The sequence below is a fragment of the Lissotriton helveticus genome, chromosome 4_1, assembly GCF_964261635.1.
Source record: "Lissotriton helveticus chromosome 4_1, aLisHel1.1, whole genome shotgun sequence".
NCBI classification, from domain to species: Eukaryota; Metazoa; Chordata; class Amphibia; order Caudata; family Salamandridae; genus Lissotriton; species Lissotriton helveticus.
The window spans coordinates 293,756,966-293,773,234 of NC_136063.1; the positions used below are offsets into that span (position 1 = coordinate 293,756,966).

Sequence of the window (16,269 nt, forward strand, 5' to 3'; positions counted from 1 at the left end):
TTGTATGGGGAAGACCTGTCATAATACAATGTGATCATAAGCCACTTATCAAATTACTTACTACAGACGGGACTGCAAATGCATCAGCCAGAATAGCTTGCATTTCCATGAGAATTCAGAATTAGGATACAAAATTATGTATAGGCCTGGAAAAATCAATGTAGTGGCTGATTGTGTCTCCCGTATGCCTATGCTTCTTGAGGAATGTGAAGATAAGAAATGGAATGATTGCCTGATTACTTTCGTTCATGATGCACGACTTCCTGCAGTGAAAACGGAGGATTGGAAAATGGAGAATGCAAACGATGCTCTTTTACATGAAGTTGCCTCATTTGTTGGCAGTTAATGGCCTAATAAAAGGAATATACATGTATCAGACCTTTTTGGGAAATTAGGTCAGAACTTTCAGATGATGGGTGCATAATGTTAACGGGGAAATAATTATTCCCCCTTTGTGCTTACGCAATGACATTTTGTATTTATGTCATGGTGACCATTTTGGAACTGGACACACCAAATCTGTGGTTAAAAAGTTGTTTTGGTGGCCATGAGTTGATTCTGCAGTTGAGTGCATGGTGAGAGAATGTTTAGATTGTTCCAAGGCAGACAAGACTCTACAGACCTTGAGGCCTGCAATGAGTGAGGTCAATCTTCCTAAGACTCCGTGGGAGTCCTTTGCTATCGACATAATGGGACCATCACAAATGTACATCATTGTTTTAATTAAGCTTTTTTCACGATGGTCAATGGTCAAAGTGGTGCAGAAAACTTACACCAATGCTACCTTGTTATTTATAGACAAAAGTTTAAGTCTGGAAGGAATTCCTGCATCATTTTGCGTGCAATTTCAATCTTGTGCATTTAAGCAATACTGTAGCGTGATTGGGGTTGCATTAAAAATCACATCACTTTATGACACTAGAGGCAAGGGAATGGTTGAGAAATTCAACTGGGTCATTAAGGTGGTAATCCAATCTGCTTGCGTCAATAATAAAGATTGGGAAATTCAGTTGCTCAAGACTATATGGGCATACAGAATACCAAGAATGAAGCAACTGGATCATCTCCTCTTAATTATGAGGGGGCGTAACCCAAGAACAAAGTACAACCCTGGTTGGTTATTTAACTCTGAGGTTGAACCATGGTCTTTGGAAGTGGTCAGAAATACTATGTCCAACACACATGAATAAAGCAGGAATTATTACAATTCCAAGAATAGTACTAAAACAGTTAGTGATGAGGAAGGGGATTGGGTACACATATTGAAGTCATAACGAAAGGTGAAAGTACATTTTTGGAACCTGAAGAGGTAATTGAAGTGCTGCACAATGCTGTTCGCTTAAGGAATGGCAAAGGCTGGACTCTCACGCGTGTGGCATCGTACAACAAAGATGCCTAACTGCGTAGTGCGGTAGGGAAAATGCTGTTCGCACTGATTGCACAGTGCCGGATGCTTGTCCGCACTGTGCAATCATTGCATCGGCATCTTACACAGTGCAAGCGGTCGTTTTCTGCCGGTGGAGTAGATTTGTACTCGAGCGGCAGCTTTCTCAACGCGTACTGGTAGTTTCTCATTTCTCACCGCTCGTCTTGTTGCAAGGACCAAAAGGTCTTTCACTCTACTGTAAAGGTCTCTTCCCAGTCGGTGAATCTCAGAAGGTGTGCCAGAGTGAGCGTCAGACCTGCTAGATTTAGGTCATAATATATTGTTTCTTTTGGTTTTTTTTCTGTTTTTTTGGCTTTGTTTTTTTGTTTTAGGAAGAAGGGAAGATGTGTAGTATTGCATCTTTTATTTGATATTGCATCTTTCATTAGTCCTGTCAAGATTCTTTTGTGTCAGTGTTCTGATGAAGAATGACATGTTCAGGTGTAATGTCACTGGTTACTAAGGAGGTTGGAACACACTATGAGTGGGACAGTTGGAGGTTAAGTTGTGCTTGGTGGGGCCTGTAGCCTTTGGATAAATCCTCTCTACTTGAACCTTCAGTCTACAGCGCATTTACTACAATTATGCATAGTAGGTTGAAGCACCAGCCCACTTGTTTTATTTATTCTTAAAACAAGAACTCAGACGAACCTTCACAAATCATTAGACGTACGCATTCACTCAGCCCACTGACCACGCACCGCTGCAAAACCAAACTTGCTTCCGGTGTACAAAGGAAATATGTGGAAAGTGATACCCAGGACTAGGCAGAGTCGCAGTAACCCCATACTAATGTCACTGTACAAGCGATAACAATACGAAGGAAAGCAACACATTTCCTGCCTTCTGAATCGAAGGAGACTAGTATTTGACTTTTTGACGTTCACTTAAAAAACAAAAACAGAGGACATTTTCAGTGGCTGGGAGGAAGCCAATGTTCATAACATGGAAGTGACGAAAACGCATCTTCCTAATAACATATGGTTAACATGCTCTGGTAACCTTTTACAGCCAGTGACTCAGATTAACCTTCAATCCCTTCTCTTAGGTACGTAAAGCAAACAAGAAAGCATCCTAGGGTTGGAGTCTCAGCTGTATGGTTGTTTTCTATGGGTCTGTTCTCACAATGGCTTTGTAAACAACCTCCAGTTCCTTGGAACTCACACCCTCTTTAAAGTTTCCTTGTGAAATTTCCGCATTTGAACTATGAAGATTGTGCCAAGACTTCCTTTCCGGAACAGTGGTAACTGCTGACTCATCTACAACTTAAACGTCATTATTTATTTCTATTTAGATTGTGTTTGATTAAGTGATTCATTTCTGTATCAATGCTGGTTTTATACTGATGGATAATCAAGGCTATCCATAACAAAGGTAACCCAGCATTGGCAGTGGTGCAGTATTTCCCACTTATTCAATACTCAGTCCTGGTCCCAGGAAGCGATGTTAGGTGTATTTCTATAGTATATTCCTCTCATTGTCGTGGTCCTAAATTGCTTTCAGAATATGGTTGTCCTTCAGAATTCTGGTATTCTCTTCAATCAGAAGCAACCATGTTGCTACTGTATTTAATTTTGTATTAAATTGTTTCTAGTTGAGTCACATTGTACAGTTGGTTGGATTATCTAATTTATCATTTACTGGTGGGTATTTTGGATAGCCACTGTCTAGATTCTGTTATCAATCTATGCAGAGCATTATGTGCATGGATGCAAGGAGCATAAGGGTTTTTCTTTGAGGTGGCAAGCAATCAGTGGTTACTGGGTAGTATCACACGTGGGTACTGTTGCTATCAGAGACCATAGATCACCAGTACGCGTGAACTCCAGTTGGAAAATCCACGCATTCGCTTTCAGCACTTGACTCTCCAGGGATTGCAAAGTTCCAAAGCGAAGTCTTACTCTGCAAAGTGGTAGTGTTAGAACCTCAGCTAAAGCACGATACACTAAATGAAATACAATAATCTCATGATCAGTCAGCGTGGTAGGTCAAAATATTGGGTCCAAAAGTAATATTCCATTAACACTGTGCCCTAAATATGGTTAACAAAAATATGCTGGAGTGATAATATTGGATATAATATGTAGAACATAATATGTCTGTTAAGAGATATTTTTGCTAACAACATTCTGACCTACAACCAGTCAATCAATCAATCAATCATACCATTTGTATAGCGCACTACTCACGCGGGAGGGTCTCAAGGCGCTTGGGGAAGGGGTATGCTACTGCTCGAACAGCCAGGTCTTGAGTTGTCTCCTGAAGGCGAGATGGTCCTGGGTCAGCCGAAGGTGGATGGGGAGGGAGTTCCATGTCTTGGCCGCCAGGTAAGAGAAGGATCTTTCTCCGGCGGTGGCTCTTCGGATGCGTGGTACGGCTGCGAGGGCGAGGCTGGTGGACCGTAGCTGGTGGGTGGGCGTGTAGAATGTCATGCGGTCGTTGAGGTACTTGGGGCCCAGGTCGTGGAGAGACTTGTGTGCGTGGGTGAGGAGCCGGAACGTGATCCTCTTGTCGACGGGGAGCCAGTGCAGGTTCCTCAGGTGGCTGGAGATGTGGCTGCGTCAGGGGACATCCAGGATGAGTCGGGCGGAGGCGTTCTGGATGCGCTGGAGTCTTTTTTGTAGCTTGGCTGTGGTTCCGGCGTAGAGGGCGTTTCCGTAATCCAGTCGGCTGGTGACGAGTGCCTGGGTGACTGTCTTCCTGGTCTCGGTCGGGATCCAGCGGAAGATCTTGCGAAGCATACGCAGGGTGTTGAAGCACGATGAGGAGACGGCGTTGACTTGTCTGGTCATCGAGAGGGAGGAGTCCAGGATGAAGCCCAGGTTGCGTGCGTGGTTGGTTGGCTTGGGTGCTGTGCCCAGGGCTGGGGGCCACCAGGAGTCGTCCCAGGCGGAGGGCGAAGATCCCAGGATGAGGACTTCCGTCTTGTCCGAGTTCAGTTTGAGGCGGCTGTCCTTCATCCACTCGGCGACGTCTTTCATCCCTTCGTGTAGGCAGGTTCTGGCGGTGTCGGGGTCTCTGGTGAGGGAGAGGATCAGCTGGGTGTCGTCGGCGTAGGAGATGATGTTGAGGTTGTGCTGGCGTGCGATGGCTGCAAGAGGTCTCATGTAGACGTTGAACAGGGTGGGGCTGAGTGAAGATCCTTGCGGAACGCCGCAGATGACTTCGGTGGCCTCGGAGCGAAACGGGGGGAGGCGGACTCTTTGTGTTCTTCCGGCGAGGAACAAGATGATCCACTCCAGTGCCTTCTCTTGGATACCGATATTGCTGAGGCGCTGGACTAGGGTGCTGTGGCAGACAGTGTCGAAAGCAGCGGAGAGGTCCAGGAGGATGAGGGCCACTGTTTCCCCCTTGTCGAGCAGGGTCCGGATGTCGTCGGTGGCTGCGATGAGGGCGGTCTCGGTGCTGTGGTTGGCTCTGAAGCCGGACTGCGAGGGGTGGAGGGATCCGTTCGTCTCGAGGAAGGCGGCCAGCTGTCTGTTGACGATCTTCGCGATGACTTTAGTAGGAAAAGGGAGGAGCGAGATGGGGCTGAAGTTTTTGAGGTCGGTGGGGTCCGCTGTTGGTTTCTTCAGGAGGGCGCTGAGCTCGGCGTGCTTCCAGCTCTCCGGGAAGGTGGCGGTGTTGAAGGAGGTGTTGATGATGTTCCGGAGATGGGGTGCGATGGTGGAGTCGGCCTTGTTGAAGACGTGGTGTGGGCAGGGGTCGATCGGTGATCCGGAGTGGATGCTGTTCATCGTGCGGGCTGTGTCTTCGGTGGTCACCGTGGTCCAGGTGCGGAGGGTAGCGCTGGGGTGCGTTGGTTCTGTGGTTGGGTGCGTGGATGGTGCGCCGAAGCTGTTGTGGATGTCGGCGATCTTGCGGTGGAAGAACGAGGCGAGGGAGTCGCAGAGGTCTTGTGACGGAGTGATGTCGTTGTTGCCGGTGCTGGGGTTGGAGAACTCCTTGACGATGCTGAAGAGTTCCTTGCTGTCGTGGGTGTTGTTGTCCAGTCGTTCCTTCAGGGATTTCTTCTTGGTGGTGCGGATAAGCTGGTGGTGCTTGCGGGTAGCGTGTTTGAGGGCGGTCATGTTGTCGGTGGTCCGGTCGAGGAGCCAGGCTTTCTCGAGGGTGCGGCAGGTCTTCTTGGAGTCCTTGAGTTCGTCGGTGAACCAGGATGCCTTCTTGCTTCTGGGTCTGCAAGGAGGGTTCTTCAGTGGTGCAAGGTCGTCAGCGCAGGCGGTCAGCCACTGTGTGAAGTCCCGGGCTGCTTCGTTGGGGTCCGTTGTGCTGGCGGGTGGGTTCTGGCTGAGAGAGGTGGTGAGCTGCTCGCAGGTGATCTTACTCCAGCTTCTGTGGGGAATCTGAAGCGGTGGTGGTGGGTTGTGGTTCTTCTGAAGCTGAAGTGGACGCAGCTGTGGTCGGTCCAGTGGAGTCCGGTGGAGTGGCTGAAGGTGATGTGCTTGCTGGATGAGAAGACGGGATCAAGCGTGTGGCCGGCGTAGTGGGTGGGAGTGTTGACCAGTTGCTTGAGTCCGAGGTTGGCGAGGTTGTCCAGCAGGGCGGCGGTGTTGCGGTCCTTGTTGTTCTCCAGGTGAAAGTTGAGGTCTCCGAGGAGGATGTATTCAGCGGAGGGGAGGGCGTGCGGGCTGATGAAGTCTGTGATGTCTTCGCTGAATTGTGTGCGTGGTCCCGGGGGTCTGTAGACGAGGGTGCCTCTGAGGGTCGTCTTTGGGTCGGTGTAGATCTGGTAGTGGAGATGTTCGGCTGCGGCGAAGGTGTCGTTGGAGTCGGTCGTGATGCGGATGGTGTTTCTGTGGACGATGGCGATGCCTCCTCCGGTCTGGTTGACGCAGTCCCCTCTGATGATCTTGTACCCGTCCGGGATGGCGATGGCGATGTCGGGCGCTGAGGAGGCGTTCATCCAGGTTTTCGTGAGGAAGGCGACGTCCGGTGATGTAGCGTCGAGGAGGTTCCAGAGTTCCACGGCGTGTCTGTGGACGGAGCGGGTGTTGATCAGGATGCACTTGAGGTGGTTGCTGCTGGTGCTTGGCTTGGCGGGTGCGGGGCAGGTTCGGAGGCATGTGAACTTGCTGGTGAGGCAGGTGAAGGGTCCGTGGGTGCGTCTCGGGGTGGCTCGGCAGCAGGCGTGGTTCCGGCCGGCATTGAGTGCGTTGAGAGTTGCGGCGTCGTAGGTCCGTCGTGTGGGCTGGCGTCGTCGGGGGCCAGGGGTCCTGGCACTGGGCGCGGTCCAGGCGCGGACGGGCTTACCTTTGGCGCGCCTTCGGCGCGCTTAGGGCGCGCCCGCTGCAAGTCAATGCTGCGCGTTTGCCACTCTGCAATATGTGGAGAGTGGGGGGGCAGAGCGAGGGCGGAGCAGCTGGAAGGCGGGAGCGGGGCGGCAAATGGGATCACGGGGGGGCGGGGCCGCAGGGAGGCAGCGGCGGGAAATCCAGCGGCGATCAGCGGGGTCGGCGTGAAGGAGCAGCGGAGAGCGAGGTCAGGAGGCGGCAGGCAGGCAGGAGCGGCAGCAGAGTGTGGAGCGACCAAGCCCTGTGGAGGGCTGAGCGGTCACACTCTGTGGTCCCCTTCAGTCCCCTTAAGTAAGGGAGCGGGCGGCAAATGGGATCACGGGGGGGCGGGGCCGCAGGGAGGCAGCGGCGGGAAATCCAGGGGCGATCAGGGGTGTCGGCGGGAAGGAGCAGCGGAGAGCGAGGTCAGGAGGCGGCAGGCAGGCAGGAGCGGCAGCAGAGTGTGGAGCGACCAAGCCCTGTGGAGGGCTGAGCGGTCACACCACACAAGAGGTTAAGTTCTTAGGCTTTATCAGGAATAAAGGTTGCTGGTTCTCAGCGGTATGTACAGGCAGATCGAGGGATCTGTAGAGTCTCGTAAAAGGGACAGGGTAGCGGGACAGTCTCAATATGGGTGCAGGAGGGGATACCCTGCGCACAGCTCTCAATCCTCGAGCCGGGGGTTCCGAGAGGCCGAGCCGCGGCAGCGCCAGCAGGGCTCGACAGGTGGACGGTAACGGAGGGGAGGCCGCGGCAGCGCCAGCAGGCCTCGAGTTGGTTTCGGCGAGGATAGGCCGCGGCAGCGCCAGCAGGCTCTCAGGATGGTTCAGTACAGGTGGGCCGCGGCAGCGCCAGCAGGCTCTCAAGATGGTTCCGCAAAAGGTAGGCCGCGGCAGCGCCAGCAGGCTCTCAAGATGGTTCAGCAAAGGTAGGCCGCGGCAGCGCCAGCAGGCTCTCAAGATGGTTCAGCAAAGGTAGGCCGCGGCAGCGCCAGCAGGCTCTCCAGATGGTTCAGCAAAGGTAGGCCGCGGCAGCGCCAGCAGGCTCTCAGGGTATCTTCTGGTTACAGGGAATTGAGTTCTTCCGGTGTCGGCCGTGACAGCATCAGCAGGGCTTTCCAGTCCAGGATACAACTGGCGTCCTACTCCGGGGCTGGCCCAGATATAGGACTGGGGTCCTTTGATGTCCGGACCCTCGCGCCTGGGGGCCAGAGGGGCCGGGATGATGGTGTCCAGACACCCAGCAGGGGGGCGGAGCCAGCGCCCAGGGAGGCCGGAGGGCGATCGATACCAGGCGTCCGGGGACGGCTGGAGGGCCATCGAAACTCCCCTTCCTCCGGGATCTGTCGAGTGGCCACTCCACCACCTGGGTGGATCTTGGTGCCTCGATGTCGGGGCTTCGCTGGAGCCTGGGCTGGGGCCGAGGCCACGTGTTCGTGACGTGGTGGCCCAAGATGGAGTCGGGTGAGGCCTCGTGCTCAGGACGTGATGGGCCCAAGATGGAGCTAGGCCGGTAGTGATGGTCCGGGAAGGTAACCGGACCGGCAGTGTAGGGGCGTGCAGGGTCGGGCAGACGGGGCTGTCCGAGGCTCGGTGGAGGGTCGATGTCGGTCTGGGCCCGCCATGCGGGAGGGGTAGGACCACGCCATGAGGCCGGGTCCAACACGCATCCCCCCCAGCTGAAGGCAGGGGAGAGTCACCCATCTTCTTGGGGATTCTCCTCGCCGAGGCGGAAGAATCGGGACAGGCCGTCAGCATTGGCGTGGTCGTTGCCGGGGCGATGCTCTACAGTGAAGTCCATCTCCTGCAGGGAGATGGACCATCGCAACAGTTTCGGGTTTTCTCCCCGCATCTGCATCAGCCACTGCAGGGGCCGGTGGTCGGTCTGGACCCGGAAGTGGGAGCCGAAGAGGTAGGGCCGGAGTTTCTTTAGGGCCCACACGACGGCGAAGGCTTCCCTCTCGATGGTGCTCTACCGTTGTTCTCTGGCCAGCAGCCGTCGCCTGATGAAGGCAGCGGGAAGGTCGGCTCCCTCCGGATTTACTTGGGAGAGGACCGCCCCAATGCCGTGCTCCGAGGCGTCGGTTTGGACCACAAACTCTCGGCTGTAGTCGGGGGCTTGGAGCACAGGGGTGGTGCACATAGCGGTCTTTAGTGTGTCAAAGGCGACCTGGCACTCGGGGGTCCACGCACCCTTTGGGGCATTCTCTTGGAGGTTAGTTCCGTGAGGGGCCCCACAATGCTGCCATAGTTCTTTATGAAGCGCCGATAATATCCTGTGAGCCCCAGGAAGGCTCGGACGGCTGTTTGGGTGACCGGGGGCTCCCAGGCCCGGATGGCGTCAATCTTTGGCTGGAGGGGAGCCACCTGGCCGCTCCCCACTTGGTGTCCTAGATAGGTCACGGACCCTTGGCCTATCTGGCACTTGCTGGCTTTTATTGTCAGTCCGGCCCGTCGGAGGGCCGAGAGGACCTCCCAGAGGTGGGTCAGGTGCTCATCCCAGTGGAGGCTGTACACTGCAATGTCGTCTAGATAGGCGGCGCTGAACTCCTCCAGTCCGGCCAGCACCCGATTCACGAGTCTCTGGAAGGTGGCCGGGGCGTTTTTCATGCCGAAGGGCATCACCTTGAAATGGTAGTGGCCATCCGGGGTCGAGAAGGCCGATCGCTCTTGTGCTCCAGGGGTGAGGCCGATCTGCCAATACCCGGCCGTAAGGTCGAAGATGCTGAGATACTTTGCGGCCCCCAGGCGATCGATCAGTTCATCCGCCCGGGGGATGGGATGTGCGTCGGTCCTGGTGACTGCATTCAGCCCCCGGTAGTCAACACAGAACCGGAGCTCCGGGGGTGCGCCGGGGGCGGCGGCTTTAGGGACCAGGACGACGGGGCTGGCCCAGGGACTGTCGGAGGGTTCGACTACCCCCAGAGCTAGCATCTTGGCCACTTCGGATTGAATGCAGGTCCGCACTCGGTCGGGCACTCGGAAAGCTCGGTGTCTCACAGGCGGGCTGTCTCCGGTGTCCACATCGTGGACACACCACCGGGTGACTCCAGGAGTGAGGGAAAATAGATCTGCAAATTGCCCCAGCAGCCGTCGGCAGTCTTGGTGCTGTTCTGGGGTCAGGGTAGGGGAGAGCGTGACCCCTTCAATGGAGCTGTCTTTCTCGGTGGTGCTCATGAGATCTGGTAGTGGTTCGGAGTCGTCTTCCGCTCCGCCATCGGTCACTAGCAGCAGACTTAGTTCAGTGCGGGCAAAGTGTGGTTTGAGCCGGTTAGCGTGTAGAACCCGGAGGGGGTTTCTGGGGGACTCCATGTCCACCAGGTAAGTGACAGGGCTCTTGCGCTCCACCACTTTGAAGGGCCCCGTCCATTTGTCCTGGAGGGCACAAGGTTCGACCGGGGACATGACCCAGACTTGCTGGCCCGGCTCGAATTCAATGGACGAGGCGTTCTGGTCATACCAGCGTTTCATCTCCTCTTGACTAGCCTCCAGGTTGGTCTCGGCAAGTTCCCGGAACTTCCGAGTCTGGTTGCGGAGTGCCAGGAGGTACTGGTAGACATTGGGGGGAGCACCTCGGCCAGCCGTCTCCCAGCCCTCCTTGACCAGGCTGAGGGGGCCTCGGACCGGGTGCCCATACAATAGTTCAAAGGGCCTGAACCCCAGGGACTTCTGGGGCACCTCCCGATAGGCAAACAGGAGGCAGGGCAGCAGGACATCCCATTTGCGTCGTAGCGGCTCCTCTAGGCCCTTGATCATTCCCTTCAATGTTCGGTTAAACCGCTCTACAAGTCCATTTCCTTGGGGGTGATACGGGGTGGTGAACTTATATGTGACCCCGCACTGTTGCCACAGGGACCACATATGTTTAGATATAAAGTTGGGCCCCGATCACTTACGACTTCTCGGGGGAAGCCGACTCGGGAGAAGATCCCCATTAGGGCTCGGCCTACTACTGGGGCCGTGATGGTTCGGAGGGGGATCGCTTCAGGATAGCGGGTGGCATGGTCCACTAGAACTAGGATGAAGCGGTGCCCTTGAGAGGTGCGGGGGTCCAAGGGTCCCACGATGTCGATCCCCACTCGCTCGAAGGGGGTGGTGACCACGGGAAAAGGCTGGAGTGGAGCTTTGACTTTTCCCCCGCTCTTCCCGCTGGCTTGACACGTCGGGCAGGATCGGCAGTGATTATGCACATCGTTGCGCATTCTCGGCCAGTAGAAATGGGTCACCAGGCGGCTGTAAGTTTTGTCCTGCCCCAGGTGCCCGGTGAGGGGCACGTCATGTGCCAAGTTCAAGAGGAAGTCTCTGAATCGTAGGGGGACCACCAGCACTTGGCTGGCCCCCAGTTCCGCAATCTTCTGCTCGCTGTATAGGAGATCGTGGTCCCAATAGACCCAGTGGGACCCCGATGGGTCTCCGGCGGCTTGAGTGGCGGCTTGTTGTCGGATTCCTTCGAGGGAAGGACAGGTTTTCTGTTCCTGCCGGAATTGTTCGCGGGTGGGGCCACCTTCTTGGCGCCATTGAGCTACTTCTGGAAGGTGGCCGAGCTCGGTGAGGTCTTCATGGCGGGGCCCCTGGGGGCCGGGTTCAGGGTCGGCGTCCTCGGGGACGGCGGGCGGTGGAGGTGCGGGCCACTCTGGTTCCTCGGTCGGGACATCCTCCGTTGGGGCGGAGGCTCGGGCGGACATGGAGCGGGTGGTCGCACAGACCCACTCTGGAAGGCCTAGCATCCCCAAATGCTCTTTCCGCTCGACGCCGGCCCAGGGGGAACTTTCCAGGTCGTTCCCGAGGAGGCAGTCCACGGGGGCATCGTCCCGGACGGTCACCTTCAGCATACCCGACACCCCTCCCCATTCGAAGGGGATACTGGCCATCTGGCATAAACTTTCGGAGTTGTCCGCCGTCCGCACCGGGCACCGGACATTGGGGAGAATTTGTTCTGGGGTCACCAAGTGGCAGCGGACCGCCGTCACGCTGGCTCCAGTGTCACGGAGGGCTACAGCCCGGCGTCCATTGATGGTGACCCATTGGCGGTATTTCTGTGTGTTGCCTGGGATCGGGTCTCGGGGGATCAGGTCTCGATCACCCAGGCATGCCAAGATCATCGCGGCGGGCTCCCACTCGGCCTGTTCGGGGTCGTTGTCTTCTTCCTCGCCTCCTTCGGTACCCAGGATGGCGGCCGCGATATGGCGGTTCGGGGGGCCAGTGGTGCCGGGTCGCTGGTTCATCGGGCAGAGGGGGTCATTCGCATAATGACCCGGTCGCTGGCATCGGTGGCACGTAACATTTGGGCAGGGCCCTGGTCTTGCTGGAGGAACCCCCCTTCGGCCCAGAGATGGCGAAGTGGAGGTAGCGGAGGACCCCGCGGGGGGGGCCCCGGCCCCTGTTCTGGCCTCCTCCGCCGCCTCGTGGTTGGTGGTTCCCCGGGGATCCCCGGCCGTAGTCTCCCATCGGGCTCCGGGGGACTCGGGTGCTCACCCATCTATCCGCCTCGACAGCGAGTTTTCGTGGCTCGGTCAGTTTGCTGTCGAGGAGGTGCTGCCGGAGTTCGATGAAGCAGTTGTTGGAGAGATGCTCCCATATAATGAGGTCGACCAACTGCTGGTAGGTGGTGACCTGGCTGCCTTTGATCCACCCCTCGAAGGCTCTGCTGTAAAAGTTCACGTACTCCACCCAAGTGGTACCGGGGATTTTTTTACAGTCTCGGAATCGCTGCCGGTACATTTCGGGGGTGAGTCCGTAGCGAGTGAGGAGAGCGGTTTTCATGTGTTCATATGAGGTCATATCGGGAGGCTCTAGCAGGGCGTCCCTTCCTTCGTTGACGAACTTCCCCCACAGGCCGGCGCCCCAGTCCTTGAGGGGTACTCGATGGGCGGTCGTGGCTACTTCATAGGCTTTGAACCACTGTTGGATGTTGTCGTTCTTGTAGTATTCTTTGACGACATCCTTGGGTATGTGCACCTTCGTGTCCACCGGCGGGGGCGAGGTCTTGCCCCCAGAGGTGCTGGTCTTGGTTGTCTTGGCCTTGATTTCTAGTTCTTTTAAGCCTCGCTCATGCTCGAGCATGAGTCTCTTTTCCTCGAGGTCTCTTTGTCTTCGTTTCTCCTCCAGGTCTCCTTCTAGCCGTAGTTGCTCGAGCGCTATTTTCCTTTCCGCCAGCTGCAGTTCTCCATCCAGTCGGAGTCGGGCGAGCTCCAATTCGTGGAGCCGGTTCCTCTCTCGTTCTCGGGCGTCTTCTTGGGGGCCCGTGCCTGGATTTGCGGGACTCTCCCCCACTGGGGTCGCGTCGGTCTCCGGGCTTCCGTTCGGACCCGGGTTGTCCTCATTCTGGGGTGGCGCATCACCGGCGTCCACCCATGCCTGTAGGGCCGACTTAAAGTCTTCTTTGGTGCCTAGGCCCGTGGTAGCGATGCCCAGATCTTCGCAGAATTGTTTTAATTCCTTGTGACTGTAGTCTTCCATTTTCTCTTTCTGGAATTCCGTAGTCGGTCTCGTTTCTTGTGTCGTCATGGTTGCGGTGTGTTTTCCTCGGTAGTGAGTGAATCACTCTCTGTACGATCTGCGTCGGCTCGGATCCCGTCGCTTGCCACCAATGTTAGAAAGGCGATCCCGGGGGAGGCAGAAGATGTCTGACTGAGCACCCCTAGGACCCCCTCTCCGTCGAGAAGTAGCCGAGCGTTATCGAGAGGCCTCCTGGGTGAGGGTCCTCTCTTAGGATCGTACAGCAGAGTAACCACAACACTACAAACGGACACCACACAAGAGGTTAAGTTCTTAGGCTTTATCAGGAATAAAGGTTGCTGGTTCTCAGCGGTATGTACAGGCAGGTCGAGGGATCTGTAGAGTCTCGTAAAAGGGACAGGGTAGCGGGACAGTCTCAATATGGGTGCAGGAGGGGATACCCTGCGCACAGCTCTCAATCCTCGAGCCGGGGGTTCCGAGAGGCCGAGCCGCGGCTGCGCCAGCAGGGCTCGACAGGTGGACGGTAACGGAGGGGAGGACGCGGCAGCGCCAGCAGGCCTCGAGTTGGTTTCGACGAGGATAGGCCACGGCAGCGCCAGCAGGCTCTCAGGATTGTTCAGTACAGGTGGGCCGCGGCAGCGCCAGCAGGCTCTCAAGATGGTTCCGCAAAAGGTAGGCCGCGGCAGCGCCAGCAGGCTCTCAAGATGGTTCAGCAAAGGTAGGCCGCGGCAGCGCCAGCAGGCTCTCAAGATGGTTCAGCAAAGGTAGGCCGCGGCAGCGCCAGCAGGCTCTCCAGATGGTTCAGCAAAGGTAGGCCGCGGCACCGCCAGCAGGCTCTCAGGGTATCTTCTGGTTACTGGGAATTGAGTTCTTCCGGTGTCGGCCGTGACAGCGTCAGCAGGGCTTTCCAGTCCAGGATACAACTGGCGTCCTACTCCGGGGCTGGCCCAGATATAGGACTGGGGTCCTTTGATGTCCGGACCCTCGCGCCTGGGGGCCAGAGGGGCCGGGATGATGGTGTCCAGACACCCAGCAGGGGGGCGGAGCCAGCGCCCAGGGAGGCCGGAGGGCGATCGATACCAGGCGTCCGGGGACGGCTGGAGGGCCATCGAAACTCCCCTTCCTCCGGGATCTGTTGAGTGGCCACTCGACCACCTGGGTGGATCTTGGTGCCTCGATGTCGGGGCTTCGCTGGGGCCTGGGCTGGGGCCGAGGCCACGTGTTCGTGACGTGGTGGCCCAAGATGGAGTCGGGTGAGGCCTCGTGCTCAGGACGTGATGGGCCCAAGATGGAGCTAGGCCGGTAGTGGTGGTCCGGGAAGATAACCGGACCGGCAGTGTAGGGGCGTGCAGGGTCGGGCAGACGGGGCTGTCCGAGGCTCGGTGGAGGGTCGATGTCGGTCTGGGCCCGCCATGCGGGAGGGGTAGGACCACGCCATGAGGCCGGGTCCAACAAGCGGGGCGGCAAATGGGATCACGGGGGGGGCGGGGCCGCAGGGAGGCAGCGGCGGAAAATCCAGCGGCGATCAGCGGGGTCAGCGGGAAGGAGCAGCGGAGAGCGAGGTCAGGAGGCGGCAGGCAGGCAGGAGCGGCAGCAGAGTGTGGAGCGACCAAGCCCTGTGGAGGGCTGAGCGGTCACCAGTGAAGCCATTCATACCAATATTCATGTCATAACTTTAGCTAATTTTCACCCATGCTTACCCTTGGAAGGAGGTTTTTCCTCCCATACATTTCCTAACCTTCACCAGCTGTACATCTTCTTATTAATAGCATTATGTCCAGATGCATAGTATGTTAAATGCACTGGATCATTTATTGATCAATTGCCTCCGCTGATAATGAAATGCTATGTAAGGGTCCTGGGACACATCCAGTAGACAAATGCTTTGGAGGCTTGGTTGTTTCGACATGAGATGACACAGGTCACTGTCGCCTGGTTCATACACTCTGACAGCTTCATGTAAGAATCACTTTGCTTGTGAGTAACTGTGGGACTTGTTCAATATGTAAACTATAATATCAAACACATTGCTGATGACAACCAGATACCCTTCACCGATAGTGCTCAGGGGCTACGATCCATATCTGGCCGCATCACTCCATTTGAACTATGGAAATCTATCAGCTATGTGAAATTGCAAACAAATAACATTTTGTAATCCAAAACAGAAGCAGATAGTGGAAGCACTGGGCGCCATGTTTAGTGCCGAAGCATTTCGAGCAACCCTGATACTATTATTGCCTTTTAATACCAACTTAATGATGTACTTTTTGCTTCTTTCACCATGAAAATTCTGAAAATGTTAAACTCATTCCATATCCAGTGTTCATAGCTGTCTGTAATGATCAACACACGGGTCCTTCTGATGTCTTGGGTGGTGGGGCGGGACAGTGGGTGGGGCAAAAAACGCTTTTTAAAAACTACTTACCCCTCCGTCCTCTTCTTCCTGCTCTGGTCCTGTGGCAGGATACAGGAAGTGGCAGGAAGCATCCGGCTTCTAGGCTCCCAATGCAGCGTTATGATTGGTTTGAGCGCTGTCGATCAGTGCTGCGCCAGGGAATGGGGGCCTAGGCATGTTCTCCATGCAGGCTATAATGCAGCTGGCATCGAGAATATGGGAAGTGCGCATTACTGTTTTGGGCGGCCAAAGAGTGCCGACCAAACAGTCATGTGCACTTAGGAGTGGGCAAACCACTCCTCCCCTGCTCCTCTGTCCTCGGAGCAGTCCCACCCTGCCCCGAAAGCGGCAGCACCAGAAGAAAACATAAGATAATAATGCAAGTCATTTAATGTTAACATTCCTTAGCGGAGGAGCCACCACTACTTTTTCACAAGGTTCTGTTTAAATAGGTTCCCAGAATCCGACAGCATTTGTAAGACTAGACAAAAGGGAAGGTCACAGCAAGATGATCCTTTAAGCCACTAAATCAACATAATATTATGTTTCTCACGAGGATTGTTCCCCAAGTGCATGCAGTCACATAGACAGTTTATCAACATCGGAGAGGATATTGCACGTGCCCCCTACCAACTGGGATGCCTGGAACAGCAATTTAATAACACCCAAAATATAACCCTGAGTATGGAGGTACAAAATGTATTGTGAAGGATTAGT

At 55.6% G+C, this 16,269-nt stretch overlaps 1 protein-coding gene across 1 annotated transcript in view; it reads right to left on the minus strand.

Moving 5' to 3' along the window:
- The window catches only part of FER1L6 (fer-1 like family member 6), a 777,028-nt gene that overhangs the window by 710,854 nt on the left and 49,905 nt on the right, over nt 1-16,269 (minus strand). The window lies entirely within an intron of this gene.